The following is a 9,164-nucleotide window of genomic DNA, read 5'->3' as shown; positions in this document are numbered from 1 at the left end:
GCCTTTATCGCAAGCTGAACAAGGATAGGATAACACCGAACTCCCTTAGGGAAATGCACTCAAATCATGTTGAAGATGCTGACTTCAAGACCCCACTGCATTAGCTCCTGGTGTCACTCAAGCCTGAACAGCTACCATCTGCCTTTGTGAACAAGACATGGATGGACGCCAAAGGCAGAGTGGCACCGAGCCGCTGGCTCCCTCGGGGCTGCAGGCCCCACACAACAGGGCTTTCTCAGCAGGGAAAAAAAGGTCATTCTGCTAATTTTCTGCATTTTCTGTTCTTTCTCCAACACATGTGCTAAGGCTGCACAGACTGATGTGTGTCTGGGAGAGCTGACGGAGGATCAGCAGCAGGCAGATAGCTCTACCTGCCACAGGAGACGGGGCTCCTTCACACATCAGCTGGTGTTGAGACTGGTGTGTACGTTCGTCAGGGGCACGGCTGAGGCACACTCGCCCATGCAGAACCTTACGGGAGGGCTGGCTGGGCTACACCTGTGTCACAGGGACAGCGGGCAAGTACGCCGAGATTTTGAACACAAGCCACTTGTCAACATTCAATCCAGAGAAAATCCAGGACGAAAAAAACTAACCAGCCTCAATGGCTTCCTGTTAGGCAGCAGACCCTGGGTGAGATTTCCTACAGAAAGCTGAAAACTACCGTTGTAGCTTATTTGCTATTGTTACACAGCCACCTGTAAGCATCGGCAGTCCTTTTCTCCTGCTCACCTTTCTCTAGTGGATGTATGCTACTTTGCCCTTCCTTCTCCTACACTACAGCACTTGCCACGGGATTTCGCCACCTGCTAATCCCAGGCTCGTCCGCTGTGCTCACTGAGGGCAGGAGGGATTTCCTCCTGGGAATACTCAGTGTGGCCAACGGCAGCTGCTTGGGGAAGTAGCGGGCAAGAAAATGAACCCACCACACATAACGAACCATAACTTCATTTCCTCTACATTTCTGGGCATATGCTCCCTTTGCTCTCATCAAGTTCCTTACTTGAAAGGGACTGACCAAACAGAACACTTCAACGTTATCATTAGAAATCCAGGACAAACAGATTTGTCTGTGCATTTCTCTGTCTCTCAGGAGAAAGACGCTGTATTTTTAGGTCATGATCTTTGCCACATTACGGCGTGCGATCTCCAGGCATCTGGACACTTTGAACTGAGCCAAAAAACACCCCAAGCTAAGATCAGGAGGAATGCCACAAAGCAGCATCTGTTTTAAGCTGATGCTTTTTACCTAGTCCTAGAGGTAATAGACAAAAAAATCAATTTGTAGGCAATCCCCTTCCCAAATAAAAGCACACTATGCATTCCTTGCCTTCCCAAAAGGAAAGCTGTAGTGAAGTGCTTCTTCAAAGTACAGGGCAGAAATAATGATTATGCCTCTTGCTCATTTTTGCATACAAGCGGATTCGTGACTCACTGCAGACTGCTGACGTCTGCGTGGCGGGATGCATTGGCATGTACGCCACTGGAAAGGAGGAAGAAAAAAGTCAGTCACAGCACCAGCAATGGTCAGAAGCAACGCGCACAGCTAGGCAGACAATAAACAGCACCATCAGTAACAGGGGAACGATGACATTTTCCACTCGTCATTAATTCTGTTTGCTGAACTTGACAAAACTTGGCATGGCTGTTGGAGGGATGGCCCTTACACACTGTACACTTGGAAGTCTCACCAAGAAATTATGTTTCTCTCTGCTCTCTGAAGCAGCACTTCAAACATATTGCATTCTGAAAGTTTTGGTATACAGACTGATACGTCATTTTATCTCTGTAATCAGCATTAATATTACTTACCTATATCAGCAGAGGCATTACACAGGAAATTTCTCTGGCATCTTAGTTCAGGAAAGCAAACTATTCTACAAGACACGACTGAAAAAATGTGCTAAAGCCCTGTGGAAACTGATGCGACGTGATAATGGCTAAAAGTGCTACAATAAGGCTGGCGGGTTCTACTGCTCTAACAGAAAAAGACTCCAACTGACCTCAGTGGTGTTTTCATGATACTTTAAGTGCCTTTTATATAACCTGGAAACCCACTGCTCAGAATTGATTTTCAGAACACCCATTTAAATGCTGCAGAATTATGAAGCAAAATCTCTTCTCAAAATTTGTCTGACTTGCCTTCCTCCCGTCTCTGAAAATGGAACAGTTCATAAGGAAGAGATGGTGGCTGCTGCAAACCTTCACCACACCGCTGCGGTTTGGGTGATTTCAGAACTATTTTACAATGAAGTGCAGGACTGTGGTTTGAAACAACATGGCAATGTTTCATAGCGAGTTAAGGCAAAGAGTGAAAAGAGAACATATTGCAAAGGAGACATCTCGTTCCACTTGGTACAGTGCAGCATCAACTCTTGTGTGTGGCAGAATTTGCACAGACTGTCCGTAACACAGCAATGCATGCGAAAGAGCATTATTACGGAGGACTTCTGTCCAATTAACTCGCTCACTATGCTCCAATAATGTTAATGTTAGATTTGAATGCACAATACTATATGAATCGATACGTATAACCTTGCTGCAAATAAGGTCAACAATAATGCAGCATTACAGGGCACTGTTTATGAAGGGAATGCATTTTGTGTATTCTAAGATAGAAGGAAATAGTGGCAGCACTGTTTATCACGGGGAGGAGGAACACAGCTGGAAACCTGTAAAGAAAACCACGTAGCAGTAACACCACAGGATTCTGGCTGCCACGCGTGTTATTTCATGAAAAATCACTTGGAGCTAAAAGGTGACTTGGCTGGCACGGCTCTCACCCTGTCCAGCAGCCCAGGCGCTCCCTGCAAAAGTCCCATCTCCGCATCCCTCACTCACTCACGTTTGCAGTTAGAGCCGTGGCTCTCTCATGGACCAAGCGCAAGGCTAAGCTCAAGGTTGCAGGCATCCCGAGGTGAGAATCTCCCTGTAACGGTGGGCTCCCCATTTGCTGTAAGCCTGCAGCAGTATCAGGACAATGAACGGGCCAGAGAGAGAGAGAAAGCAGTTATGGGGTGTGTGCTGGGAACTGGCCTTCAAACCCCCAATAAACCAGTTCCCGAATCAGACCAAGCGGAACAGCTTCCCTGGGAGCAGACTCCCTGCCTCCCCGCTGCCTGCCCAGCAGCCTGCTAGTAGGGCACTCTTCTCCTTTGAGCTCAAGGCCATCCTCCAGAAGAGGCAAACAGAGCTAAATCTAAGTTTCTTTTCCATTTACTGAACTAAGACATGTGTAGCTCCTGTTATTTCTTTTTCTTTTTTTCCTTGTGAGGAAGGAGAGAATGACCGAACTGCAGAAGACTTGTGCCCGAGACCCTGCACTGCAGGTGGGCTGTGCCACCAGCCCAGAGCTGAGCAGGTCATTATTTAGGACAGATGGGATTCAGGCTTTTGCCTTTTACTTGCTCACTCCTCCTTTGTAACTTGCTGACTTCTTTTTGGGATCCTCTATTTGCGCTCTGACGCCTGGCCGCTTGCTGCAGCCCGAGAATCTTCTGAACAAAAGGTGATGCATCTCCTGAGAGGCCAACCACTAATTGCCTATGTCTCCACTATGCAATACCGACAATCATTTTTTTAGAAGGGCGTGGATCATAAAAATTTGTGACACAAAGTTAAAAGATTGCTTTTGTAGGCCCCTTTCATTTAACAGGAGCTGAGTTGGGTTCAAAAACTCAAAACACTTGAAAGCCAAAACACTCTTTGTTGCTGCTACTTTGCTTATTCTCCTTTGAAAGAAATACTTGGCTATTTAAATATGTTTCCCACATCAATACCACTACATTTGTTTAAATTCAAACTTTAAATCTAAAATATACAAAAAATCCAAACTAAAAAAAATTAAAAAATAGCGCTATGCTAATCATTTTTCCCTAACTTTTTAAGCATCTTTTGCTCAAAACACCTAAATTCTGATCATACCCAATATTATCTCTCATAGTTATGAGCACCTTTTTCACTTCAGTGCAATGTAATCAGCTGATGTCCTAATACTACTCCGCTCTCCTGACTCACAGAATTCATGGTGCAAAATGAGATACAGAATCTCCCTCTGCAATGCTAGGTGCCTTGGGCAGCAGTCCTCAGAAACAGGACAAACTGAGAGTGCCTAAGCTTATCAGGGTGAACAGAAGAGGAAAAGGCATCTAATTAGACCCACCTGGAGATCCAAGGGTGATCTTCAAACACAAACTTTCTTCTGCAACTGAATGTCTAAGACTGACTTTTCTTTCTGTTAAACAAAACTAAACCAAACAAAAAAACCAAGACAAGAGATAAATACAGGAGACAGAGACTGCACTTGGCCTCAGGAAGGGCTAACAGCAGAGTTGTCAGAGACCTGATGAGGAACACAAGAGACTGGAGTGAGATTCGTCTGACTAAACATGGATGTCTCTAATGCAGACACCCTTGTCCAAGCCAACCTTGGTCCCATCTGTAGGCAATGGAGAGTTAGTCAGTGTAACCAGTGAGTGCAAGGTCCTGCTCATCTCATCCTACAGTAAATGCTTATAGAGTTGGTCAGAAAGACCGCGCACTGGATTCACTGATTTTCTTCGTTATATCTCCTTTAAAACAAAACAGGGCCTTTAGTCCACTTGGGCAGGTGCAGACGATTACAAGCACGTTAGAGATACACAACTGAGGTCAGATAAATTACTGTCCATCTCTGCCCTATCCAATTTGAATCAAGACCATGACTTTGTGTCTCCCTCACCTCCAAAACAGCGCCCGTAACCCCCAGAAGAAGGGAAATGGCAGATTCACCTGTTCAAGCTGTTCCACTTTCTGTGAGCAATGGGACCGGTCACGGGATCAGAAAAAGAGAGCCAGTCGCCATCCACAGCCCACAGCTCCTGAAGGTCATCGAAGAAGACCTGCATGTTCAAATTTGACCTCATCTGACTCCAAATACCGAGGGACTGATGCCAGACAGGAGCTCCAATGGCATCTACCGGCTGCACCGGGTCTCTCGACCCAGCTGGGAGGAATCGTTCAAAAACTGCTGCAGGGACCCAGACATTCTGAAGCACGGGAGGGCGGGCTGAGCTATGCAAATGACAAACTCCAACACCCACAGAGCTTGAATCTTTAAGGGAACCAAGTTTTCTAACATGGCATGGATATTTTTTTAGCTATAAAACCATTTACTCTAAGCAGGAGAAGATTAGTCCCTGTATACTACCTCTCAGCTATTCACACACATCTCCGTTTTTGAAAAAAACCCACAAATGGCTAAGGAGCCTTTCAGATGGAAGGCAAGGGTGGGTAATCCTTCCAGAAGTATAGGCAGTTCAAAGCAATTGTCCTCCTGTCCCACAGAGAGCATCCCAAAAGAAGACTGAGGTCCCCAGACAGCCCAAAGCAAAACATGGTGCTGTGGGCAAATCCCAGTCCTCAGCACTTGAATGGTTTCAGAGAAAAAAAATGCAGAAGAACACTTGAGGCTCAACAAAGCCGGACTTAACGCACAGCCTGGGAAAACCAGAGCCAGTAGATGAACTCAAAGCTTTTACAGAAGGCCTCAGCTCTCACAGCGTCAGCGCTGAGAGCAGCTTCCCTATGCCAAGCGCAGGGATGGAGAAAGAGCTTGTCAAGAGCAACAAGTCCTTTCCAAGGCCTCCACACAGCTGGCACCATGAGAGGGTGCCTTAAGCAAGCTGCTTGTCAGGGACAGGGTCTAGGAGGAGGCTCTTCCATAAATGCCGTTCTCAAGTCGAGTTCCTGGAGAACATCACCTTGCTGCTCGCTCTCTTCCCCTGCAGAGGCTGAACTAGCTGCTCAGGCCATCTCCATTTGCAAGAGAGTCCAAGTCCAGCAGCTTGTAAGCGTGCCAGGTCCTGATGCATCTCCTGGATGGACCCTTCCCCTGGCTCCAGCCCTGAGTCTCCTCAGCTCGCCCAGCTCAGCCTCTGTGCTGCAGAAGACCTTTCCTCAGATGCAGTCCACCCCAGGGGAAAACACAGAACCCAAACCGGGAAGGCGTTTTGGGTGAGCGCTTCCAGCAGCCCCTCACACCCGTCGCCCCTTGGCATGGAGGAGGCAGCGCAGACCTCAGCTCACCGGGCGGGGGTGGCGAGGGGATGCGGCCTGAAATCTCAGAGGTCCCTGCCCACAGCAGTGTTGAGAAATTCTTTGACCAAACAATGATTAGCTTTGAATTTAACAAGGCCTATGGGTAATTAACATATACGGAGAAGATATCGTACCCTTGAGAACAGAAACATCCTGGCAGGACTGCCCAAACAGCGTTGATCAGGAAGAACAGCTTGGCCGGACAACAGAGTTGGGCAACGTCCAAGGAGAAGAAACTGTCCTCAAAGGCTTGTGAGCATACCAGGGACAAAGGAGTGGGGGGGCTAACTCCTCAAACGACCACCAGCCACCACCCGAGACCCCCGCGCACGCGGAGTGTAGTTTTGCAACGCCAGCATTACGTAAATGCAGTAGATAGGCGGAGAGGTGGAGACTTCTGGGAAAATGTCTGAATATTCAGGCCTTAAGGTATATAAAGGATGAACGTTTGGGTTAGGGTATGCACGACAGGCGGGGCTATCCCCCGTGCACCCGGCACCGAAGAAAGCAATGCCTGCTTTCTAACACTACAACGGAGTGTTGGAGAGTTTATTATCCCCTATTTGGAGACAGCAGGGGCTGGACCAGGCGGCCTTTCGAGGTCCCTTCCGACCCACACCAAGACCAGACCCGTGGGGCCCCACGCCGGCGGCGGAACAGCCCACGCCGCGGCCGCCCGGCTCCGGGGCGCGAAGCGAACGAGGCCGCCGGTCCCGCCGCCCCGGACCGCCCCGGGTGGACACCGGCGCCGGCTCCCCCCTCACCTCCGGGGCGCCGAGCCGCGCCCGCACCTCCCGCGCCAGGAAGGGCTCCAGCCCGCCGCCCGCCGTGCAGAAGTACCGCCCGCCCCCCGGCGCCATCCCGGCTCGCCCCGCCGCCCTCAGCGCGGGCCGGGGGGCCTGGCGGGACCGGCCCTCCTCGGCGGGGCCCCTCCGCGGGGGCGGCTCTCCCGCGCTCAGCCCGCCCTGGGAGCGGGTCGGCGGGGCAGAGCGATGGCCCCCGCTGCCGCCTGCCTCGGCACCGGAGCACCTTCTGTGCAAGCACCTGGTCCGGACCCTGTGCGTACACTCGCGGGGCGAACCTTCGCCTGCCCCCACGGGACCGCTTCCCCACTAAGCGCGGTTATCACCGTGACGGGAGGGGACGCCCTGAGGGACCGTCAATACGGGGGGGGTGAGCTGAAGCACTGCCGCGCAGCTCTCGCTCCTCCTGTTTTGGCACAAGCCCGCGCCACCGCAATCCTGCTCTCTGGTTCCCTAGATCCCTGCTGCATTGCCCGGTTGGCTGTGGCAAAGTTGGACGAAGTTAAAACCTTAGAGCAGCATTGGGTAACTGTGGGAGGAGGATCAGTAAGTGCGTTCGAGATCTGGATCGCAGCCTGACCAAGGGGAACATTTATTGCAAATCCAAGAGGACGTTGACTTTACAACGTCTTTCATTGCTTTGATGCTTTTTTTTATGGTGAAGTCCACCTTAAGGACTAGGGCTTGTGACGTGCGGAAAGCAGACTCCACAATTAGGAAAGTTGTAAAGTAGGTATAATTATTCAGCGCTGGGCAGCACGGGGGGGTTGCCCCACCACAATCGTGTGTGCCCGGTGCGGCAACTTGCCTTAAATTTATACAACACTGTGATTTCCTAGTCATGGGGTTTCTCAATATGCTTATACATATGCATGCGCTATCCCCGCTTCATATTAAAATTAGTCCCAAGGAGTTATTTCCATAAGTCCTCCTCACTGCACTTACGCAGTACCTCCTGGTGGTGGTCGTGGGGGGTCGTAAAGATGAAGGCTGATGGCTCTTCTTCATCACCCCAAGTAACCTCTTGTTCTTGCAGAGACTCAGTTACTCCTTGATTCTTGTCCAAACCGCAAGGTTGGTTTCAGCCGGTCTCTTGAGAGAGACTTTTAGTTGTTATCAGGAATCATCCTTGACAAGGTCCACGGAGCCTCTTGCTTTGCTTGATTTGTGTAAGCCCTCACACCACAATTTCTGTTCGTTTAACCCCTTTGTGCTATACAATTGCAAGCTAGTCAGCAGAAACGAAATTCACAGTTCACAATTCCCCATCTCAAGAGGTCCTCCACAAACACAACAATGACTCAAATTGTAAGTTCAGCTTACTGCTTTAGCCAATAATACAAATTAAAAGGATCATATGGGCTGGGGGAATGTAGAGGAATTGGTTTTTCATCACCCTCATAGACACATTTCTGAATTAGAATAATCAAAAATAGCATGCACATTCTGATTAAACCGCAATCCATAGTGTCTGGCTTCTTCTGGGGGTATGTGTCTGGGTCAGTTGCCCCATCCTGAAAAACAAGAACAGAAACAAACTCGCTCCTTGGGTCAGAAGGAAGGAATAATCTACTTAGCGTGAATCTTATGTACTTTCTTGCTGGCATCTTTTGCTTTCCAAGTGTATTTATTTATTGGGGTGTCTAATACTAACAGTACTGCTCCCACAGTGGGGAGTTCAACTAAAACAGGTTGTCCAGGGAAGTGGGATTTTTTTGTCAGGGTGATCAGGGCTGTGGGAGGTGGGTATGATTTTCGAGGCTTGTGGGCAAAACACTGTCATTTTTGGGCAGCCATTTTTTCCCCAGCAGCTATTTACGCTGGTCACTGCATGCCCCACCTGCTCAGTCCATCCTGGTTTGTGTGCTTTCAGGAAGCATTTGAGTAGCCCGTTTGATCTTTCCACAATCCCATTCGCTTGCAGGCAGCATGAGGAGTGGAACACCCATGAAATTCCCTCCCTGGCTGCCCACTCCTGAATTATCTCAGCTGTGAATTGCGAACCATTGTCAGATTGAATTGACTGTGGTTTGGGGAAGGTCCCAAACCATTCCTTTAAGGCCTTCACAGTGTTCTCCCCGGTTGCCTTGGCGCACGCTGTAGCCTGTGGTAGTCCAGATGCTATTTCAACACCCACCAGTATATAATATTTTCCTTCTGATTTTCGAAATGGCCTGATGTAATCAATCTGCCAGGCCTCCCATAAACCCTTTCCCTCTCTCAGGTGCAGGGGGTCATCTTCCAGAGGGTGTCTGTCTAAGCAAACACATTGTTCGCAAGAGG

This window comes from Balearica regulorum, chromosome 17, assembly GCF_011004875.1.
Source record: "Balearica regulorum gibbericeps isolate bBalReg1 chromosome 17, bBalReg1.pri, whole genome shotgun sequence".
NCBI lineage: Eukaryota > Metazoa > Chordata > Aves > Gruiformes > Gruidae > Balearica > Balearica regulorum.
This window is presented reverse-complemented; position numbering follows the sequence as displayed.